The 24,638-nt window shown below is 38.0% G+C and overlaps 1 long non-coding RNA gene across 2 annotated transcripts in view; it reads right to left on the reverse strand.

The window, feature by feature from the left end:
- Positions 1–1,152: 1,152 nt before the first annotated feature.
- Positions 1,153–24,638, reverse strand: part of LOC103477789 (uncharacterized) — a 35,064-nt gene continuing 11,578 nt past the window's right edge. The window contains exons 2-4 of one of the 2 annotated variants that reach the window (XR_535697.3): positions 22,010–22,203; positions 10,738–10,855; positions 1,153–1,522 (exon numbers count right to left, since the gene is read on the reverse strand). This is a non-coding gene — a long non-coding RNA (uncharacterized LOC103477789). Of the gene's footprint in view, positions 1,523–10,737; positions 10,856–22,009; positions 23,096–24,638 lie in introns of those variants that run through there. The other variant, XR_014084083.1, reaches the window with a different exon arrangement.

A 24,638-nucleotide genomic window follows, 5' to 3' on the forward strand; every position in this document is an offset into this window, starting at 1 on the left:
GGAGAGAAAATGACTCAGTTTTTCACATTTTTCACCAATAAAAAAATCAAAACAGGGAAGGGTGCCTGTTCATTGAACCCCTTTTACTCTAATGCTCTAAAATAAAACCTAGTGCAAGCAATTATTTGGAAGGGACACTAATTATCAAAAATCCAAATCAATTATCAAATGACAAAAAGTCCAAAATCCAAATCAATCTAAGTAAAATATATAGCTTTGCCACAAAAGCCTCAGATACTTACTTACGTTACCAATAAATGGCACAACTCTGAACCTACAAAGATAGAGTGAAACTGATGGCCATGCAAGGATTTCATCCATTTCCAAGTCTGCTAGGAAGACCATAGTAACTCTGGAAGAGTGGCAAAGAGCAAACATGTGGAAGAAACTGACTTATTTACATGGGACCACCTGACCAAGAAGGGATAGAGTTGCTTGTGGAAAAGAAAATAACACTCATCACTCTGAACATTCAATCCTTACTGAGAAACGTGTTGTAGTGATGTTTTTCTGCAGCACAGACAGGAATGTTTATAAAGTTTGTGGGAAGATGGATGCAGGAAAACCTGTTACCCTGCAAAAGATTTGGAAGTGAGCGAAGATTCAGCAGGATAGAGACCCTAAGCTTACACTCCATGCTGCTAATAACTGGTTTCAATGTATTTCAGATCTTGACAAAGTTACATTTTACTACATTTTGGGGCAAGACTTGATATTTAGTTTTCACCCAGATCTGGTCTTTGAGAAATCTTGCAAAGAATGTTCAAAAATGTTATCATGATGTGCACAGCTGGTAAACACCAACTCCAAAAGACTTGCAGCTCTGCAGTATAAATGTTGAGCAAATAATGACAGAATATAAAGGCACGCCACACTCTCTATATTTGTAAAACTGTAAAAAACAATGATTATTTTCCTTTCAGTTTACATCTATGCACGCCTTTGTGTTGCTCTCACATAAAATTAATTCACAATACATCAAAGTTTGTGCCTGCAAGGTGAAAAATGTGAAAAAGTTCAATGTGTATAAATATAAATCACAATTTTAAATTAGTTCCCGACAGGTTTCTATGATTTGTGAAAATGGCAAAAATGCTTACAATATTAAGGAAAGTTTCATGTGCTTGCTTTTAATTTTTACTGCCACCTCAGCAAAATCTGAAGAAATGTCCTTGTCAAATTATTAGGCTTTGTTTTCTCATAGGGATCCATGTGAGTTTAATGCAACTTCAAATCTACGTCATTTAAACATGAAGTGATCTCAAGGTGAGCATGTAGCTCGCATAACAAAACAGAACCAATAAACATTTCTTCTTTGGGTCTCCATGTCGCTGTGTGTCTGCTTGCTCTCCAAAAGTGGTTACCATAAATGAGGGAGGTACCCTGATCCTTTGAACACAGTGGAAGCCGAATGGAGAAACTGGTGGGGGTCCCATATTTAGAGCTGCAGAGACCCCCCAATCTCTTCCTTTGCTCATTTGTTCACCACCAGGGAAGACGCACCTGCAACTGGTGTTGGTGTCTGAGGACAGAATGAAAACACAGCGGCACAGGTGACAAATACATACACCACTCAAATACAAACTCTGGCTCTCTTTTCCTCTTTACTCCATGCACAGTGAAAGGGTATAATAAATAAATAACTCATAAAGAGAAGAATCGTTTGATGTTACCTTGTGCTGCCTGAGGCTAACACTACACCGGGGAGCACTGCCACCTCTAGCACACACACTTACACCAATACGCACTCCCCCGAGAGGCAACTAACATAAGGGGTGGAGGAAGAAGAGCAGGTTGTCTGCCCAAGAGGCTCTGCTGACCATCTTTGGATCAAGAAACATGCTTCCCTACAGATTATAATCAAGTGTATGGAGTGTGTTGTGGTGGTTGCAATGTCTGATCTGGAGTTAAGGATGAAAAAGTATTTGCTCCCATACAGATTTCTTCTGTTTTGGGGTTTTAAGTGTTTCAAATCATCAAAGGAAATGTTAGATCAGCCAGAAAATGCCTGAGTGAAGACGGAGAGCAATTTAGAAATGAAAAGACACCGCTCATGTAAAATCTGACTAAAAGAGACTAAAGCTGAACTGACTCATTTGTTTTTTTGTGTGTTGTACTGTCAGTACAGAAGGACATCAACTGAGTCATATTTTAGGATGTATTTTTGCTAAATACTGTATACAGTTTGTGTATAGGAAATGTAAAAAATAAAATTAATTGGGACTTTCAGTACAACAGCAACACCTTTTCCCAAATTGGAACAGCTGGAAATTCTGATTTCCAAATATAAATTTAGTGCAGAATGAGTCAGGGAGTTCATTAACTGAATAATGTGAGTCATATCCACGTTAATTTGATTTATGGCTGTTTTTTTGTTAATATTTAGAAGTCAATATGGCTGCTTTATTTTCAATATTTTTGTTTGTCTTAAGTTTGCTTTAATAAGTGTTTATTCCATTTAATAATGTATTATGAAATGCTTTTTGTAAATGACCACTAATGTTGAGGTCATTATGTAGGTTTTTATTCACTTCGATTTTACTTTTGCTGTCTATTCAAAAATAAGGAAGCTTATAGCTACATAGCATAATACAGACTACTGTATATATATATATATTATAATTTCATTAATATTAAAACACTGCAAACCTTGCTTGCATTAAACATCTGCATGTCTGTACATTACAAAAATTAAAGGATCATCCCACTGAGGAAAGCTAACCCAAACAGTGCCTCTAACTTTATTAAAGAATAACTTGAAACTAAAATGATACAGAAGCCCCAAAAGGCTTTTTTATTTTTACATATTCTTGTCTAAGTCCGACAAATTTATCTTCTCAAGACTTCAGAAGTTATCGGCAAGTTAAAAGAAAAATCTATGTAAATGTTTTTCTCGTAACAGACAAGTAACTAAATAATAAATACATTCTAGTGATGTTCCATATCTTACCAGCTGCTTTTCCATTAAAAAGTTAGTTAGAATTGCATTTTTTTCTAAATAGTATTCCTTCTTTATTGCTGAACTGTAATGAACTCCTTACAGATTCTTAAGAGTTACTTAAAATAAAAAAATTGAGAATAAAATATACAGCATATTGTCTTTTCCTCATGGAGCATGTTTCCCCTGCGTAGGCAAGCAACTAAATGATAAATACATAAATTCTAGTGATGTACAAAATCTGACCAGGCATGCTTTTCCATTTAACATTTAGTTACAATTGTATTTTTATTTTTTCACTATGATTTAGCAGTTATTTATATATGTATGTAAAGTCTTATTTAATAACTGAGATGTCCATTTATTTCAGAAACACAGTTCACTAAGTGAAGCATAATATACAGAATAAGCACACACACCATCTGCCTTTATTTCTAAAAATTTGGCACATTTTCCGTATAAAGTTAATGAAAACATTTAAGATTAGAATGCTACTTCAGATCATTGTTTTTAACAACTCTAGTGTGTGAAGTTTGAAGCAATGTGTGGGTAAGGATATCAAAATATTATACTGAATTTTGGTAGAAAACCATCTAAAGTCACTCAAACTAAAATCATGAATAAAACACTTGATTTGGACATCCTTGTTTAAGAGAAACACATAAAAATTGCAAACAGAAAAATATATACAATATATTTTGTTGTAGAATAAAATAAATACTAATGTGTTTAACTTTTTTTTTTAAGAATGGCTGATGTCCAAACCCCTAATACTGTGTGGCAACTATTTCTGCACAAAAAACTCAAGGATAATCTATTCAGTTCTAACACTATTGACTACATTTTTAGACTATATATTAAGGATCGACATGGAATAGGGAAGCGCGGCCCGTGGCATACCCAGAGCTGACATATTTGATCGCTAAATGTTCATCTTTGTATGACTTGATTCTCTCAAAGGATTGGAAAAGTATCATGAAATACGTGAGGGCTGCATAACTGTTGTTGTTTTTGCCTGGTGGCGCTGGCCCACACTGGTGTTACAGACTTTTAGCTGGCATATGTTACGATGTGGGGGATTTAATCTACTATGCCTCACAGCTGGGACCTCGTTAAATAATGTAAGACTCACTGGGGCAGTTTATGGCTCGATTTTACTTTTGCCCTTCTTAAAAACTTGTTCTTTGCAGTGCAACAGCTAAGAGATTTGTGGGTATATAAAAAAGGAGAACAGTTTAGGACTATAAAACCTCTTTTCTTCACTGAATTGGGTCCAATCATAACATGTTGGACATACACTAAATGGTGTAATTAAAAGGTGGAGCAAACAGAAAAGTGATAGACTTAAAGTGAAATTTTGTTTAGTGAATGAATAGAAGCATATTTGCAAAGTGAAAGTTTGGGATTTTCTGAAGAAATTTAATGCAAATAATGAACAGTGAAAGAAGTTTTAACCAACAAAACAAGCAAATACACCAAGGCCTCTGTATGAGCATACTGACAAGTAGTTATGTTAATCTAAAAAAACATATATATATATTTTTTTTTTTTTCCAAACAACCTATGCCTTTTTTGATTACGAGAATTATTTTCACAATAAATGTAGAAAAATAAACTTATTGTGTTTTTCTGCCCACTGTGTTTCTGAGCTTAAAGAGCACACAGTACAATGAGCAGCTGAAACAACAGCCATGAAAAATTAACTTTTAAAGCAAAACGTTTTAAAAAGTTGTAGGTCAACATTTTTAAGTTTTTTTACACAATGTAGTTCTCATTGGAATATATTGCTATGAGTCGTTATAACATGAAAATATAACATGAAAGGTGATTGTATAGCATAAACACACACAAATTAATATGTATTCAACATGATGCACTTGCATGTGTGAAAATAAATGCATTTGTTAGCAGACCACAATTTTCCACCAAATGATTCTTGTGGTTGTTTAACTTTGTTTTCTAAGCTACTGAAGAGAATTGAACAAGCACAACATTGAGTGGAAATACATTTTACATGGACTTTGTGGTTGTGTGGTTGGCACCTTGTGACTGGTCATAGAGCAAAAAAAAAAGAAAACAAACATAGACAGGAGGTATTGAGGTCTTGTCTGGTTTGGGATGACTGTCTATCTGGGATTCTTGAATGGGACAACCCAAAAAGAGACCGACTGTTGGGACTAAATATGCAGTGTATTTATAATGCGTACTTTTCCATATTTTCATGAAAGTTCACATGTTTGCATACAAACATTCAGCAGATATGAGTGCATGCATGCTCATAAGTAAATTCATGAATGTGATTCTGCCCATTTTCCCATGTGTCTGTTCCATGGGGGCCAAAACACACAAGTGCAAAGCTGCCTAAAGGGTGATTGAAGTTTCTGACATTTTAAGGCTATTGAAAACAAAAGCTAATAGGCAGAACCACGTGCCGGAATCGTGTCTGGTTCATGTTTAACAAAACAAGGTCACAGAGGTTGTCAGGCCATGAATTCCATAAATAACTTGATAATGGGATTTTAAAACAAGCCGTCCACCAGTCTTCTCCAGTCCTCTCACACCCTCCCTTTTGCCCATAACGGGCCCTATGTGTGTGCGTGTCTTCAGAATAGAGAGAATATTAGAATGCAAATGGATTCACACCGCATCCTCATAAACAACGGTGTTCATTTAACCCTCGACCCCTGCATTTAACTGCCCATCAAGTCATTTGTGTTGGGCAAGACACGTGGAAGTAGAATGAGAGAGGCCAGCAGGCGTGTGCACGCATGTGTGTTTGTGCTGCTTATGAAGAAGTGGACTTCAAGCTGTGTGCAGATAAATATGTGTTTATGAATGCAATATGTATGTGTTTATGTGCATATATCAGTCTTTGGGTTTTAATCTCCTCTCCTCATCAGTGTATCAACACCTGCATCTGCGCGCACATGCCCATCGTTCTTTCTTTTTGTTGTTTTTGGTGTGGGTTTCGGAGTTTACCATTTGCGATGCTCAATTAATCTTGTCAGCATGCATTTACAAGGGAAGTGAGCATCTTTTAAAGCAGACGTGGCTTTGTCACTCTCTCCCTCTGCATCTATTACAGAAACACAGACGCAGTACTTTGGAAGAGCCGCAGAAAGCAGCTGATTAAAACATATTAAAGCACTGGCAGGAATGAATGTGAGCCAGGTTTACACCATTCCAATCCTATTTCAGCCTCTTTAAAACTAATCTGACAAATGTTGCAGTCCTGATCTGTTTTATTCATGTATTTCCTTTTCTTGTTTTTTTTCTCTTGTTTTTGTACACTAATCAGGCAAAAGTCTTTACATTGTTTTGGTCCCTATTTTGATGCCAAAATTGCCCTGGTCAGTCAAGTCACAAACTCCACTAAACCACAGTTGCCCTAAAGCTGTGCTGTTGTATCTGGAACCAAAATGTTAACAGCATATCCTCTGCCTCTTTTACAGCATGTGATGGGCCCTTCATGTATTCTTCTATCACCTCCCACTGTTGAATGATTGGTTTAAAATTTGAGTAATTTGAAGACAAAGTCAACACGTCAAACTTGTATAATCTTTTTTTTTTTGATTGTCCATAAAATTGGCTTGGTTGATTAGACACATTATTATGTGTAATTAAAAAAAAAAACAAAAAAAAACAAACATATTTTTATGCTGCCTACTAAAAGAGTCCATGACGAGGATTTAATCCATGTTACTTATGTCACCTATCAGTGGTTGTGAAGCTACGCCTGTGTGTTGTAAATAAACAAATAGCTTTGATTCCTCCTCACGTCTCTGAATATCATAGTGATTCTTCAGTTCAGTTCAAAGAGGCAGCTTCCACACATTGCAGCAGTTATGCTTCTTTTTCCTCCTAGCCTGAGGCTTTTTACCCACAGGCATGCAGCTATCTCATCCTTTCACTGTTCGAAAAGCTGCAATAAAAGCTGTCAGTGAGGAACATAGTGGACAATGGCAAAAACTGAAATCTGCTTTTTTATGCTGTAAACAACAAAGATGAGAATGAGTAGGGATTAAACAAGGAGGAGGACATAAAAAGAGCAGTTTAATGATGAAATGTTGTAGTGGGGATCAGCAGAGAAGGATGAATCTCTAAGAGGAAAATATGTGAGATTTGGTGAGATGAGTTTCCTCCCCAGCAGCTCTGCCCCAGAGAGTCTCGAATCTTTTGACTGCCTTGCAAACATACATAGTTCACATACTATAAAGCAAGAAATGAAAGAAAAGTTGAATAATAAAAGAAAAGACTGAAGTCAAGTTCTCACATCGATATGGATGACAGAAAAGTCATGCTGTTAACAGGGACATAAGAAGAGAGTTAGAGGAAAAGTAAGAGCAAGTCGGGCTTTTTCCTAAGAGGGCACGCAGTGTTCAGCCCCCTGTTTCTTCATCCCGGGCGTTTGTCGTGGCTAATTATGGTGGACAAGCCTCTTTATCGAACCTGCTCCTGCCATCAGCATTAGGATGCATGAGCTGCGCCTGTTGTTTTAAACGCTCTCATTAACCACACAAATCAGTGCTGTTGACAGAGTGCTTTTGAATTAAGCGTCTCACCCCCGCCGCCGCGCGCCAATGCTTGCAGGGCCCAGGACAAGGAGCAATTTATAACACCATTAGCCACACTCGCCGAGGTTACAGGCATCAAAATTGTTCACGTCTAATTATTCTTAATGGATACAGGGAGAGAGCGACGCTCAGGACAGCTTTTTCATTAGCCCTCAATCAAGAGGGTCGGGGGAGAGAGGGGTGGGCCAAATGTAATGCTCAGGCAAACGGGAAATCAAAAATAATCATGTTTGCTTTTTTCATAATACAACACGAATGCATATATAGGAGGGTGGGGGGACTTGAGTGAAGAGAGAAAAAGGAAGCTCTCCTCTTGACATTATAAGAATCCTTACTGTGTTGAAGACACATACGCATGCACACATGCACACATCCTGGCAAGTGACAGTTCATTTGCTTTTACTGCTTTGCAGACTAATGGCAGAGTAAACTTATGCTTCTAAGCCATTGTTATTGCTTAATAAATGCAGAAGTGAAGTACAAAAGAGGAAAACATTTAATTGTTAAGAGACGGGAGCTTCATCCGTGTGCTTTCATGTTTGATTGGTCATTTTAAATAATTACAGAAAGGGTTCAAAATGTACTTTATTAATACACCAACAAAGTTTGATAAATAATTCAGCAATCGGCCACTAATAACTGCTCATTTTAAATACTTTAGACTGGGGCTGATGAGAAGCTAACTCTGAAAAATCAACAGAAACTAATTGAAAATTTAAGTGTTTTACCAGTTCACTCACTGGCAACTTTATCAAATTCACCTTTTGGCATATATATATATATAATGTAAGCCAGTCACATGATGGCAAACCAGTGCATCAAGATATGCTGTAGACAGTTTACTGAAGTTCAAATTGAGTTTGGGAAAAATTGTTTCAAGAAACTCTGATCAGGTTTGGTCCAAAGAATGCAACATATTGAGTAGAGTCTCGGTTTGGCAATAAAAATGATCCCTTCATCATCATAGTGCTCTGGCGTGTTCCTCCAGCAGGATAGTGCACCATGTCACAGAGCTCAGAATATCCAAACGGGTTATTTTGCACATGGCAATGAGTTGAGTGCATTCTAGTGGCCTCCACAGTGACCAGATCTCGATACTTTGAAAGTGGTGGAATGGGAGACTGACACCATGTGTGTACAGCCAACCAAATCTTATCATGGAAAAATGTGGAATGTTTCAGACACCTTGAAGAATCTATTCCATGAAGAATTAGGGCAGTTCTCAAGGCCTGGTGTACATAATAAATTGACCAAAATGAGGGTCGTTTAGTTTCTATAAATGATCTGGTTTCAAACGCCAGGGTGCTCTGTGGTTGCAATTACATCCCCAATGAGAGTTTAGTCATATGGTTTCTGTCATCTCACTGTGGCACCCGGAAGAAAAAAAAAAGTAAGCCAAAGAGTGAGTGTTAACATTCCTTACGAGCCATTAAACGCAGGGGCATTATCACACGACACAGTCCCTTAACGAGGACTGACATATGTGCTGAAGGCAGTTAGCACCTAACATTAAGACGGCACAGTCCACAGATGAGATGGGACATTGTTCATGGGGGAGGTATCTGTTTTAATTAGGGGATAATCGACTGTGCTCTACATCTCCCCTTGCTAGGATAACGACTTCCCTCTCCCCCCACATTCACTGTGAGATGGTATAGCTTATTATTATGGTGGAGACTGGGAATTAACTAGCAGAGGATACATGGTAGCAGAATGTGGCACGAGGAATCTTAAATATGAGTTTCTGTGTTCGGGTAGCCATCATCCTCTCATAGCTGAGATTAAATATGCAGAAAAAAAGTGATATTTTAATTGTATTTTTTAATATAAATGTGTTATCTTTAATCCAGAATTTACCAACAAAACAGCTTAATGGTATAAACAATTTTGGTACACCTACAATGCAGAGCAACTGATACTTTTCAGACTTGTGCATTAGTTCTACTAGCTCTATGAAGCTTTAAAAATATAATTTTCTTTACACCTTCTTTCTTTCACAATTTTTTATGCAATTTCTGTAAGTACTTAAACCTGGCCCTTTTCCATATACATATTACCATTTGAGAAATAAAATAGGACAGGGATATGCTGAAGTTGTCTGGGATTTGACTGGGTCATTCTAACAAATGGGTGTGCTTTGATCTAAATCATTGCCTTGTAGCTTTGGCTGTCGCTCTGGCTGCTTGTTTATGATCTTGTTTATTGTTCTGCTGGAAGGTGAACCATCATTTAAGTCTCAAGTCTTTTCCTGACTCTACCTGGTTTTCTTCCAAGATTGTTTAATATTTAGAAACATAGTAGTGACAGTACCATACTGTGGGGATGCTTTTAAAATTCTTTTGCATTAACTTCATTTTATATGTTTTTACAGTACCACCCCACATTACCTTACTGATTATTGCAAAACCATAACTGCTTTCAATATTTTTGGTTGGATTTCTGAAATATTCCCAAAGATGACAACAGGCGAAAAATATGTGTAATGTTTTGAAACGTCCAATTGGCTTAAAAGATTTGCATGATCTAACATATTTAGCAGTTCTGTGAATATGTTGAAATATTAACCTAGGCCATAGACTCTGAGATGTGGATCAGGGCTGTCTACACCCATAAAGCAGAGAACACGATCCTTACAACCCTGAGCTCTGACCTGATGACTAATGAACACAATGCCTTGTAAGTCACCTAATTATTATATAGAGACTATCAGAGACCTTATTCTCAGTTGTTCATAATGATAAAAAAATAAAAATAATAAAAACACACGCACAAGACAAGGTTAGGGATGACGTTTTGTAGCAATGATAGGAAGGTGACTGGAGCAAAATGATGCTCCAAAATAGTTCTATTCTTGTTTTTTTTTTTTTTATGTATTGTGGTTGGTACTTATGTGAATTTTTAGAAATGTTCTTCACCTTTTCAGTATTTTATTTTTCATACTATGATATCAAACTGTCAAAGGACTACTTGGTAAAAAAAAAAATGCTTGAGACCAAGGCATACGTCAAACACCACGTTTGATTATTACCCCGATTGTGGTGAGACAAAAAGCAAAAAGAAACCTCACTTAAAATAAATATCTTCACAAACAAAAAATAAATAAAAAATACAATAGAGCACAAATAAAATACTTAAAGCTTAACGTGGAATTTAAAGTATCTGTGAATTTATCTCACAGGCACCTCATTATAAAGGAAATTAAATATAAAATAGTTTTATATTTACCATAAAACACCGCATGTGTGCAGTGCTGAGGGGGTGGACTGGTCAGGCATGATGTAAGCATGGCACATTGCAAAGTTTCCCAGGCCATCTTCTCTGGTCTTTAGGGCATGTGGAGGTACTGAGGAAGACACAATCAGGATAAGCATCCCTCGTGCTCCTCAGTTTAGCCCATAGCATTTTATGTCACGATCAGGAAACAAAAGAGGAGCACATGCTAGAGTGCACACCGTTGGCACGTGTGAGGGAGAGAATGTGAAGTATGAGAGAAGTAATTGTGTTAGAAAACATGGCAAAAACGCAAAACTCTGGAAGTCTGGAATCTCTAAGTTGAATGGTGACTGAACATCCTTGAAGAGTCAAACTCTCTACCCAAAAGTAATATTTATAGGCCTTTCTAACATCTGACTGAGTCACCGGTGGTAACTGAACCAGGATAACAGCTTGCCTTTCCACCCCCTTTTTCACAAAGCCCCCAGGCAACAGTGATGTACGTTGCCGGACAGGCCAGAATCATGCCTTCCAGCAGAGCTAGCCAATCACGATGAATTATACTCCCCAGGAGCCAGAGCGACATGTCAACGGACATTTGGGTTGGACACAGCAAAGCCTCGTTCGTTCGGTCAGCCAGTGCCCTGAAGACAAATGCCTCGGCCTCCATGTGTAGAAGACTGGCAGATATGTCTGTCTCTGTGTGTGGCCACAGGTAATTGAAGAGGAATGAATTTGAGGAACTACCATACTGTGAAATCTACAAGAGACCTAAACTGTTCAGGTTGACCTGTGACACTAGGCTTCTTTTATTAAAATCTCTTCATCGCTTATTTATCAGATATGAAACCTTAATATGTAGTGCAAATTCTTTGGAAAAACACAAAACTTTTTAAATAATTAATTAAAAAGGATCTTAGATTGGTGCTGCTGTTTAAAGACAATGTGATCATTTACAGAGAAAACCATAATTCAGTAGGTGGTGTCAAAACCAAATTTAAAAAGATGTTTCAGAAACTGTTAAGTCTTTGAATGCTCCAGGTAAATGACTGGACTTTGACTGGGCCATTGTAATACATGAATGTGCTTAGATCAAGGAGTCAAATGTTCAAGGAGTATAAATACTTTTGCAGAGCACTGCATTTTTTCTATTTTAAGCAACAGTGTTGAGTTCATATGTCTCTTGCAATACCAGAGCAGAGACATTTTGATTATTTATATGCTAAAAATATATATTTCTAATACAGTCCTTTTGATTTGCTCTGATCTAGACTACTAGAAACTAAAATTGCTTATCTTGTCATCCAATAGAGGGGACTTCTAGTAGTGAAAAAAAATACAATAGATTGATAATATAGTGTTTAAGAAATAAAGGCTGTGAATCAATCAATTATAAACAGTTTTATCAGTGCACATCCTAGAAACGGCAAAAAGCAGAAAAGCATGGTAATTAAGTGAGACTAGAAGACAGCGATAAGCTGTGATTAATATTCTATTAAAGCCAGAGGAATTTCCTTTCACAGTAATTAGGCTTTTATTAAGCCGATTTGTAACCCCTGAAGTGTCGCAGAGTATGCTAAATGCCAAGATGCAACACACTCCACAGCAAAGATACATTTCACTCGTAGCCCTTCCCGTCTCCTCATTCAGATGTGATGCTACAAAAGTCTCTTAAAAGTCTTGAGACATGCCAGACTTGTTTTCGTTTCTCCTCCAAGGAGCAAGACTTTTACTACGCTTTAATAACAATCGTAGTATCTCTTGGCAGTACATTTATAGGAAGAGTGGATTTGAGTAATTTAAAGAAACTGGGAAAGGAACGGAAAAAAAAATCTTTGTACATGGTGGATTCAGGAAAAAGAGAAAAGAAAACCCTTCCTGACCAGACTCAAGCTTTCAGAGATAATGTACACTATCCTATAGTAGTTCATCTAATGACAGCAAAGTTTGCATCTAATATATTTTTAAAGAATCATCTTGTCAGTGAAAAACTGCATGGCACGTCAGGTTGGTGACAACTATTAACTTTGTTTAAAGTTTAGTCTGTTGTTCAGTTGTTGTATCTCAACACTTGAATATCTTCATAACCATTTGTTACATGGCCACTCTGAAAATTGTAAACTAGCATAAGGCAATGTTTTCACTTATCCTGCACTATATGTTGGAGACATTGACCTGCAACAAAAGCTGCAATGACAAGGTCTGGTCATCAAATGGCAACTTTTTTTTATGTCAAGGTTTTTGTTCCACATGGCTCAATAAAACATCAGACTGAAGGTTTAATAACATTTGGGACCTTGAAGGAGACAAAGATGAAAAGAAGGAATCTATTGACATAAGAGGACAAAGAAGGAATCAGGGTATGAAAACCTTCCTGTTTCAACTATTGGAATAGATTTACTTGAAAAAGAAAAGCAGAGCAAATGTATTTATAAAGCTAGTTTTGTACAACTATAAATGCACATTAAAAACAGCAACAATAACAGACCTTCAGACACAGATTAAAGCTCTTTGAAAAATATCCAGTTAAAGAGCAGAGGCATCCAATCTGCTCAAATTTGATGAGAATAGCTATAATCCATATTAGCTATTTATGAGTCCAAAAAGTTAGTGAAAAAAACAAGAAGCGTCGCATGTTAGTATAAAGGCCTGCAGAGATCAAAGTCAACGGTGGTACTAGTATTCTGAAAATACTCAAAAGGCATCTAATCGGTTATTAATCAACACTAACTAGACCAAAACTGTTCAAAAATAAAATTCTGTCTGGGTATAACATATAAATAAACACTTGCTAATCACACTTCTTCCGTCAACTCCCAGTTGTTCATGGGAAACAACTGCTGCTCACACAGATAATCGTTCCTTTCCAGAATCACATGTTGGCTTAGGAAGACACTGCTGCAAAGCAAAGGAACTCAAATAGATAACTTATGACCAAAAAGCAATACAAACCAAAATTGCATTTTATAAGTACAATAGAATTTAAATGCATGTCATTGATTATGAGTGGGTCTAAATTATATGGTTGATTTAATTAGATATTGATAGACTCATAGTTTTGTTGAAATTAATGTAAATGTGACAATTTTATTGGAATTTTGTAAATGAAAGAAAAAAGAAATCACTAACCTGACTTTAAGTGCATTTGTGTTGCAGTTTTTTTGTTTGGGAAAACCCCAGAACAGAATGGATGCAATGAATTAAAATATTCAAGCTTACATTGCTGCCACATTTTTCATAAATTAAACACCTATCATATGCATAGAAGACCACAGCAATGTACTTAAAGTATCATAACAGATTTCAACTTTAGCTGTTAACACTGCACTTTCAATTTTAAATGCCTTCAAAGGTATGAATGGATCCCTCTCATGACTTAATTGTTTGGCTTCCATTGAAATGTGTGTATGTGAACATGTGGTTGAACAATGCAGTCATGAGGCCTGACAGGTCACTCCGCAGGGCACACACCAGTGCCATGTCCATCCGCTTCTCTCCTCACAGTGCCACACCACGTCCTGACAGGGTCTCGCTACCTCCTTCTGCGTAATTTAACACAGCTTTCCCCGGCTCTGCGAGCAAGTGAAGCCCAAACACACAAAGACATGTGAAAAACTGCTCATATATGTATGGAGTCTTCTCTGAAATCCTTCCCACCTGACCTCTTAGGTCTGGTTACTCAAAAGGCTTCCAGTCTTTGGCAGCTGATTTACTGTTTAGTTTGCCTCTTATAGAACCGTTTCACAATATAAATTAAGAGTTGACAGAGTTAACCTGACTTCCTTAATCTAATCTTTGTGGGAATTATTTTGTGTAAGACTTTTTATTTCTTAACCTCATTGCCTTTCAAGTCACACACACACAAGCTTGGCTCCCTTTTTTCTTTCCACCTTTGACAGTTTCCTGTAAAACAACCTTGATCCTCAGCCTAAGCTCTCTGTATCTGCTATCCGTCGAGCTTCTCTGCCTGGCCTCCATCTTCAAGCTCCCGCTCCCCATGGCTCTCTCATCTCGTTGCTCTGTTTGACAGCTTCATCTGATCCACAGGACTTTCAGCTCATACATCTGGCATTCTGCCCTACCCACAGGACTCTAAATCCCACAGTTCATCCTCTTAGGGCTACCTTCCTCCAGCTTCCTCTTCCCACTGGCTCTCAATGTGTGGCAAAGAGCTATCGCCTCACTGCTGACTAGAGCACAGGTAAGACCGTCAGGGGTTAGCTTGCCTGTTCTCACAATCCTGTAATACTTTGGCACATGGGAGGAGGAAGGGACGGCATTCTTCGTCTGCAGTTAATGGTGTGTTTCCATGTAAAGCAACAGAAGCCCTCTGTAGGTACATATGACTCATTCTGGGCTACTTTAGCTCTCAACGGACAGTGACTTGAGGGACATAAATCCCTCTGTATTTCATAAACACTGAGAAAAAGAGATCTGTTGTCCCAGAGAATTTTAGTATGTTTAAAACCTAAAACTCTAAGGAGACAGATATGCTGTTTGCCTCTCAAATGCTCTTTGTATGAGAAACGTTTCAGAGAAAACAAGTTCAAGTCAGGGATACAAATACAAGTGTATGTCAGCAAATTATCGATCAAAATGTTATTAAATTCAAAGAAGAAAAACTAAATATATGTTTTCATTACACAAAGAGAGACATTACAAACATTCATTTATGTTAAGTTGGTGATTACTGCTTATAGCTAGTAGAACCCAGAAGAAGACTGTGGATTTGACAGCAGATTAGCAGACAGCCATTGGACAGTCAGAAGTTATTGCTAAAGATGTTGGGTCTTCACGGAATTTTATTCCAAATATTAAGACAGAAAAAAGTGTGGCTGACAAAGATCCACAAGAAACACTGATAAGTGCAACATCAATGTGGTGCTGATTTACCAATTTAAAAAATGTGTCTGCTTGTCTCTAGATATGTCATTGTAACAGACTGACATTAAAGTTGGAGTATCATGTTTCTAAAGTGTGACCAAGACAGATTAACAATGCATGCATTGTTATATGTTTGTGTAGTTTAAATAGTTCTTAATAAGTGCATAAATATGAATAAGCCTATTTTGCACAAACTCTGTGCACAAAGTAAACAAATCTAGCCTTTAAATATTTCTGCAGAGTAAATTTAATGCTTTCTGAGCTCAGGTTTTTCTGCTAACACTGTGGTGTCATCGCAGCACTGGACTGTCTGTGGAGCACAGCAGATATCGCATCACTTGGGCTGATCCGAGTCTAAACAACTCCTCCCATTGTGGTCAGCCAGACATACACCTCCCTTAACTAAACACACAGGCACACTCTCACCATCTAATTCGTACACCCACAGTCCTTCCCGCTCCTCGTTTAGTGAGACAGCAAGGGTCCCCACTGCCCCTAAGCTCCTGTTAAAACCACCCCTCACCTCCCATGTCACTAGGCCATGTCTGTCATTTTGAATCCACCCATCCTTTCCCGCTCTCGCACAGCAGGCCAAGAGGTTAATAGGGACTGAAACAATAGTGCAGCACAGACACAACAAACAACGGCTCGTGGGAGCTGTTCGCCTGTGGGCTGCATCATCTCCCAGCATTCTCTCTGGCTCCATCTGCTATTTCCCCCCTCTCTCTCTCTCCCATGTGCTCCTTCTCCTTCCACCAATGTCTCTTTAAGAACAGGACCTGTCAATGCCCTTATCTCCCGGACAGTCATTTATGCCCATTTGCAAGGTTAATTGCCATTTTATTGCCTGCTATTTATATTTTAAAAGCTCTGTTAGGAGGCTAATAAAGTGACTGTGAAGATGCAGCAGAAAGGTAATTACCACATACGGTTAACAGTCGTGTGGTGTAAAGTGAAAAGGATGTCGAATTGTCATTTCAGTAGCAGAGTTGAGCGTAATTGTTTCAGTCTGGTGGCGTTTAGAAAAAAACCTGTTAAGCATCCAGTTAAAATGATGTGTAAAAAAATGCATTGAAAGTGAAAAATTTGTACTGCGCTTGTCTCTTGGAAATCAATCAACTCACTGTAATTCAGGGAGTATACATTTTTTTACATTATTTTCTTCACATAAAAATCACAAAGCTGTATAGAAAGACAGCTGCATTCAGATTGTTTTATGACATCACTTTTTGAGTGCTTTTTTTGGTGAGAACACACAAATGTGTATTTATGATGTTGTCTCTGCACATAGCAGAACAAATGTACTATATATACAATGAACAAAACAAATATTGTAAGGTATGCTCTATTTCAAAATGTACTAGTAGATAAAACATTTTTTAAAGTTTTTCATAAATATATTTTTGTAATGTAAAGTAATCTGGTCTGTTTTGAGTGAAGTGGCTTAAAATAGGTGCTGTGTAACTTCAGTATGTTATATTTTTTTCTGACTCTGTAATAATGTCTTGTCTCTTTATTTATCTATTTAGATCTATCGAAAGCTTTTTTTCATAACAGAAAAGATTAAATATCACACAGGTCAATTCTTAATTTGGGTAAAAATGATCTTGACACAGTTTTGGAGACAATTCATGCCCTGTATAGTCCACTTATGATGTTTTAAGACAGCTATTACATGACAAATTTTGAAAAATGAGTGTAAAATGTCCATATAAAAATGATCATCAACAAGATGAGATGATGGTAATGTCAACATTTCCGAAATCAAACTGATTTTTGCAAACGGAGATCTGTTTAGCCTGTATTCAGACCACTTAAGTGAAACCTGATCGGCACATGGCCTCCTTTTGAGCAATATGGCTGAAAATAACATGCCCAAAATGAATTGAATGTATCTCAAGAACTACAGAGTTTATTTTAATTGTTTTGGTATCAAAACAAAGGCAAGACCCTAGGGAACATGTTACAACTCTAAAAACCATCCTGCCTGTTACTGAGGAAAGTGTATTAATATGATAAACAGCAGAAATTAAGAAAAAAATCAATTTCCGCCTAAAAAAAACCACTTCAATCTATGAATGCTCCTTTCAAAACATGCAGTGAAAGCCAAAAAAAGTAGCAACAACAGTACACAATCTGACCTTTTACTGTGCCAAGTTTCATGAAAAAAAAGTTAATCATATGAGTTTTAGAGAGGTGCTTCTAGATAAAAATCTAGGCGGACCTTCCAAATGAGCCATTTTGGCACAATTTGTGCCATTTGAACTTTCTTAGTTTTTATTTCTGTAGGGTCTGTTTTAATCATTTATTCTTTTCATATAATAAATTATTATTTATCATAAATAATAATTACATCTAATAATTGTTTTTGGGGGTTCTTTTGAAAAATCCACATTGCATTCATTCATAAAAAGAGAAAAAAAATAGACAAATTGTAATAGACTGAAAATGGACCAGATTAACTCACAATAACACTTCAAATAGAATTATATAACAATGAAAATGCAAATAGCAATGAAAACTAAGTTGTCAAAATGATATGATCAAAGTAAAAACTAATATATCTCATAATTACATTACAATAGCTGCGCTCTGCGCTCTGTGCGTAAAACCTCCCAATTCCCCATTCATTTTTTCAAAACTACGCGGGGCAGTTTCTCGGGAACCCATTGGTCAATTTTGACGATTGACATGTCGTTCGAACCGTCAGAGCCAATAGAATCTGAGGGCGTTGACATTAATACGGAAACTAAAGTCATTCACCAATTACAGCTAAAAAAAGGCATGTGACGTAAATTGACCAATTTTCACCCGGCGTAACGTCAATCCCCATAAAACACGGAAATGCCTCTGCGCCTAACCAAAAACCATTTGAGATGTACTCAGGGAAAAGGGATTATCGGACCAGGTGGAAATATTTACTCTAATATGGATTATGACCACGAAACGGCAAAGGTAGGACTGGATTTTTGATTTTACCTTCGTGAAATGAGCTATTTCTGTTTGTCTTCTTTAGCTGCTGGTTCATTGAGTTTTGCACGTAGCGTGGTGACTCTAGTATTGTTAAAAACCTCAGAGCTTCGGCTTTACTCTGATTAATAGTTTTTGTACATCGGGCCTCCTTGCTCTTTTACTATTGCGTTTTTTACCGGGTGTGCCTCGTTAGCCTCGTTAGCGTCTAATTGCGTTTCTTTTTATTAATCTGCTTAGTGTTCAATCTGGGTGTTGTTGAGGAAGAAAATATCCATCTTATCATTTAGAAGAGCTTTTTCCCTTTATGTGGATATGCAATATGCCTATATTGATAAATGTATAGCATGTGTTTTTAATTGATCTTGTTGCGGCAAGCGCCGAGGACCCAAATTTGGGTCCTCTAGCGACGGAGACGTTAAAAAATCTAAAAACTCTTAAACCATATTTATGTCCATTTCCAAGCCCATCAACAAAAGATTTGAATATCATTTATGCTATGTGGTTTTTTCTAGTGTCCTTTCCAATTATATGGATGTGTCCAGTTGTAAAAACTAGACAGTAAGGCAACTTCTACCAATTTTTATGACAGCCAACAGTTTGTTTCCTTCAGAGGAATTGGCAATACCTCTGAAGGAAGGTATTGGCTAAGACAGAGCATTGCTGAGGATTTTCCAAAAACAATTAATGTTCTGTTTTACACTGCTTATCCTCTTCTCTCCACTATAATATATTTTAGCCTACATTTTAATTTTTATGGCAACAAAGCAGAAAAGCAGGGGATGCAATGTGTAAAGTTAGCCTTTACACAAATTGTGACTTATCTCTCAAAATTAAACTGACCATAAAAACCTTTTGCACCAAAAACTTAGTGTGGACAAAAGATGCAAGTTCAGCACAAAATTACTTTTTTTTTTTCCTACATGACCATTAGTGCAGACAGGCCCCCAGTTTTATCTTATCCCACATTTTTTGTAGTTCTCATAGTTGTTGCAGATCACATTTATTTTAATAAAAACTGACAGCGCAGCTTGTGCTTTGAGGACGAATAGACAGGGGCTAGGCATAGACAGCATGAGAACAGCAAAAGACAGAGGGAGGGGAAAGGTGAGAAAAGAAGGATGGGGAGGAATACCAAGAAGTGGCTTAACAGGCTGATTCTTCCCAAATCCATCCATGCACTCATACTGTGAGCTGAAAGAGAGAAGGAGTCAACTCTTTGCCTTCTGTTTGCTCAGCAACCTATCCCAGCAGGGAGGCACCGGCGGAGAAAGGGGGCAAGCATGAGGGCTGGGTGGGATGGGAAGGGAGGCTGGTGCAGGGATGCAGACAGGGTCAGCAGAGGTTATGTTGTTGATTTCATTTTCTATTCTGTGTGTTGAGCTTCACTAACATGCACAAACTCGGTCTGTACACACATTTCAACACACAAAAACTGTGGAGGCTCCCAGAAAGATGTTGTCCTCCCTGTTCCCTTAACCCAGTCCCTCCCTTTTTGTGCTCTTCAATCCTGTTTTGTCAGAGTCAGCAACAAAACGGACGGTCAAGAAATAAGATCGGGAGGGGGAAAAAAAGGAGGAAAAAAAAAAACAATCGATTAGCCTTCAGAGTTCCACGTGGGCCACTTTCATCGATTAGGAATGAGAGAGCAGCAAAGCACCAGCCATGTTCACTCTCTTCCCCCTCTCCTTCTGTCTCTCCAGGGTCCTTTGTCCATGAAGAGAGCGATATAATGGTCCTTTGAGAGGGAGAGAAGGAGGGAGGCAGGAGACACAGGAGAGAGGGAAGGAGGGGGAAGGAGGAAGACAAGGAGGAGTTGGTGGGGTGACGGCTGTGGCGTCTGGAGGAGGAATGGGGAGTTCAGGCCTTGCGGCATGTGGGGGAAGTGTACATAGGGATGGTAAAAGAGGGGAATGGAGGAGGGGGGAGAGGTAAAGAAAGACACCAAGGCGAGAAGAGAAAGTCTCAATGACAAAAGGTCGGGGCAGCTGGGCTCAGGGCGACAGGGACCAAAGGGAGCAGCGGGATAATCTGCTAAAGCCCAGAAAGGAGAGATTCAGCATGCGCGCCACCCTCGTAGGGCCTATGAGCAAATTTGCACATAAATAAGGAGCCAACTTTGCTTTGAACGGGAGGTCGAGGGAGAAAGCATCAGAGAAAGGGAGAGAGAGTCAGAGATAGAGTGAAGTGCCGGAGCCACAGCTGCCTGCCGGCTGGTGGCAACCGGACCTAGACAAAGTTCAGCATTTAAAGCTCCGCAAGGGAGGATTTTTTTTCCCTCCTCCTCCTCCTCCTCTCATCTTTAAAAAAAAGTAAGCAAAGATATTTATCATATATTGCCCCACACACATACGTAGGTTTTTCTTCCTCTGTTTAGCTTCTGGCCATGAGCTTTCGAAGTTTACCCCTCAAAGACTCCTCGCTCTTTCGTGTCGTCAAACATTTGTGGACTCAGGGGAGAAAAGTGTGTGTTTTTGAGGACTGCTGGCTTTGTCGAGGCAATAATGCCCTTATATGGTTCAAAACTATTGACAGTAACCTTAGACTATTCAAGCTCAAACAGTAGAGAAAAAAATCAATCTGTTACAAACTAATATAAATAATGTAAGAACACAAATGATCAGTTTTATCTAGTTTACAGCGACTTGTTCAAAATCAATAATTCTGCTGCTGATTTAACACTTCAAAATGTAAAAAAATAAAACTTCAAATTACCATTGTTTTTTTTTTTTTTGTCACACTTATATGCTTTAAGTTTGAGTTAGAAAAAAAATGTTTAAGCAAATCTGAGACATGCCTTTGTGTTGTTTTATTGTCACCAGTGGATTTGACCTTGGAACTCTTATGGAAGCCATTTGTTCCCAGTCTCTTTTGTATTGTTGTCTCATGTAAACTGAGGCAAGTGATTCCTGCAGTACTGTAAATGTGTTTCTGGGTTATTTTGTCAACTTCTGGATGAGTTGTCAATGCACCCTTGAAGTAATTGGGAAAAAAATGGACATGTAAGCAAATATCAGATAAAACACAGTAGCAATCTGAAAGGGGTGTTATTTTTCCAAGACTTCCGAGTCAAAGAACTTTACCAACTAAATCTGAGTTAACCCAATGCAAATGTCAGCTCTTTTCTTGTACCAAAGAAAAGTAAAACTCAATAAAGCCACTATTCATTCTAAATATTTGAATATCTCCATGAATCTTTTAAAAACAATGCAAAGACTTATCCTTCATAAGTACAAGCATGAATTAACTTTACAGTTTTAATTAAAGTGAATAGTTCTTCTTAAGGCTCCCTGTGCCTCAGAAAAGGTAAATTACAGATTATTTTGTATTGAAACTGTCTTTGTGTCATTCATACGTCCTTGAAACATCATAGACACCTTCACATGGGAACTTCATAAATTTAAGTTATAGTATAGTGTTCTTTTCAAACCTGAATGCTATTCTTTGAGATGGTGGTTGTAGGGAGAGGAGTTCTTGCAGAGACGAGTGTTTCAGGAAGGAGTTGAGCTACTGCAGGTATTTATTGATCAGCCTTGGAAGTTATGAACTAGCTGTCATTTCCCTTTCATGAACAGCTCAATAGGTATTGACTGGAGATGAAAAGCTCGTGCAAGCATGGCCAGCCTTAAGGACAGGACAAAAAGAGGAGACGACGAAAACTCAATGAGGACGGCACGGGCCCTTGACATGCACAATCATCACTGCACACAGACAGAAACACAAAGTACGGGCGTAGAAGAAAAAAAGAAAAAAAAAAGACATCCATTTGTGGGGTTGCATTACTTTATATAAACCCAGGACTGGTACAGTCATTGAAAGATTGCGATCCAAACAACATATCCAGCTCAGTGTGTAGTGCTATTTGAAAGTATTCATATCTGACATATTTGGTAAAGTTAAAGGACATAAACAAAGGAAGCAAATATGAAATAGGACAGTGAAAGTAACAAAAAGAACTGACAGTATAAATGAACAAAAAGGATAACTCGGACACATAAGAACTCAGACAAAACCAATCTTAAGTCCTGGGATTGCAAAATACAAATTAAACTCATTCACATGTTGTCTCAATGTATCTAAATATTTTAGGGATGTTATTTTTTGTGAAGTGGAAGGAAAATGTAATTATTTTTAAAATATGTTTAAAAATAATAATGTTAACAGTATGTTTTGAGTTTGTGTTCTGGATCCCTGAATCCATATTTTGTAGAACTGACTTTTTGTAAATACAGATTTAAGTCTTCTAGACACCATACAATTTCAGATGTCTTATGCTCCTTCAATATTGGGTTGATAAACTGAATTGTATTTGTTGTAGTGAAATGTAGTGTTATCACCTAACTCTGCTCTATGCTTCCCTACAACTTTGCACCTATCACTCACCTGTTGTGTTTCTTGGCCTTCACAACAGGCCAAGAAACACATATCACAAATTCAAGAAATTTCTGATACGGTTGTTTAGTGCAGATTTCACTGAGAAGTATAAGAGTAAGGGTAATAAAAAGCTCTGGTTAAAGTTCTGATGCTTATTTTTTTTCCAAGTAAATGTAGAACTCTGTTAGATGTTGTAAATGTGGCTTAGTTTGGCTGGAGATATAATGAGATCACAGTACGGACCAGAAGGCAAGATAAATACTAAAGATAGAAAAAGAAGCCTGAAGAGAGGGGGACTTAGTGGCATTGTAGGTGTTCAGGGATTTGTGTTGATGTCACTGCACAGACCTCGGGTAACTGCTTTGTGGACAGTGACAGGCGTGTGCTCCCTTCTGAGCGCCATCCAGATCACAGACACCCTACAAGGTGCAGATGAAGGGAGGGTGTCTGGGCCTTTCTAATCCTGGCTCATCCGTGTTCCATGTTCTGTAGTTCTCGACCATGCTTAGCAGAATTTCACGCCACAAACCTAAAACCAGCATGCTACGCTAAAGGGATAAGGCCGACTGGCAATAGGATGAGCAATCTTTTGTCGCCAACATCTCTTGGTCTCGCTTGGCGGTTGTTTACACATTTTCCTTTCTACTCTCATATTCCTGTCTAGTTTTTGGTCTCAATTGAATAAAATGTTAGGTTTCCTATATAAAGTTCTGTTTTTTTTCTTTTGTATCCAACACCACTTCTTAATTTATACCATTATTATATTTTTTTTTTTCAGCAAAGCAGTAAGTGCAGCGACAAGGCACAAACACATAGTGGGGGTAAAGAAAGCAATAGAACAAAAAAGAAAAAAAAAGAAGGGATGGAAGGTGGATGGTAACCTCCACCAGCAATTTACTTTGCTTAACAGGAGCGCCCACTGAAAAGGAACCAAGCTTTGAACTGCTGCCATCAGATGCCATCCCTCTCCGCAAGACGCAGGCTTTTTGCTGCAGGCGCAAAGGGAGCAAATCCACACCAGAACTAAGTCTCACTGAAGAATGGCAAAGCAGGAAGACAACAACTAAGCATGTTAGTTTCAGTTCTTGCAAATGTGTATGTGTGTTGGCAGATGAATGAAAGATGAGTGGCCTTTTGCAAAGCCCAGACAATTACAACAGAGCGGCAGTGTTGTGTACTTCACAAATAACGTCTTCCCAGGAACCAAATGTGATGGCAAGCAAATGTGAAAGCTGCCATTGGGTTTTTCTTTCTTTATTTATTTTTATTGTGGGGCACTGAAGAATGCTGGTATTTACTGTGTGTTATCTCAAAACCCAAACACATTAGGGACTATTCAGCACATTGAGGATTGAATCTCTGAGCCCATTCTGTCTGGACATTTTTATCCTTCTAGATGTTTTAAAGCAAATTATCCTTGTTAGATTGGCTTTGAGTATAGAAATCTGCATGATGAAATACTTCACTACTGATGAAATCCTGAAAAGAATGCACGAATGGTTTGAAATCCTTCTCTTTGTGTACACAGCAAAGGTGTACCTTATTTGTTGTTTGCCTTAAATGACCTCCCTGTGGCCTACTCACACATCCTAATTACAAGACGGATAGGTCTCTACGAGCAGTATGGTGTGATCACAAGGCTGCCTCTGTCTCTGTGCTTCGGCATACAGCCGTCTGCAGGGCAG

This window comes from Poecilia reticulata, chromosome 16, assembly GCF_904066995.2.
Source record: "Poecilia reticulata chromosome 16, P_reticulata-male-v2, whole genome shotgun sequence".
Lineage (NCBI taxonomy): Eukaryota > Metazoa > Chordata > Actinopteri > Cyprinodontiformes > Poeciliidae > Poecilia > Poecilia reticulata.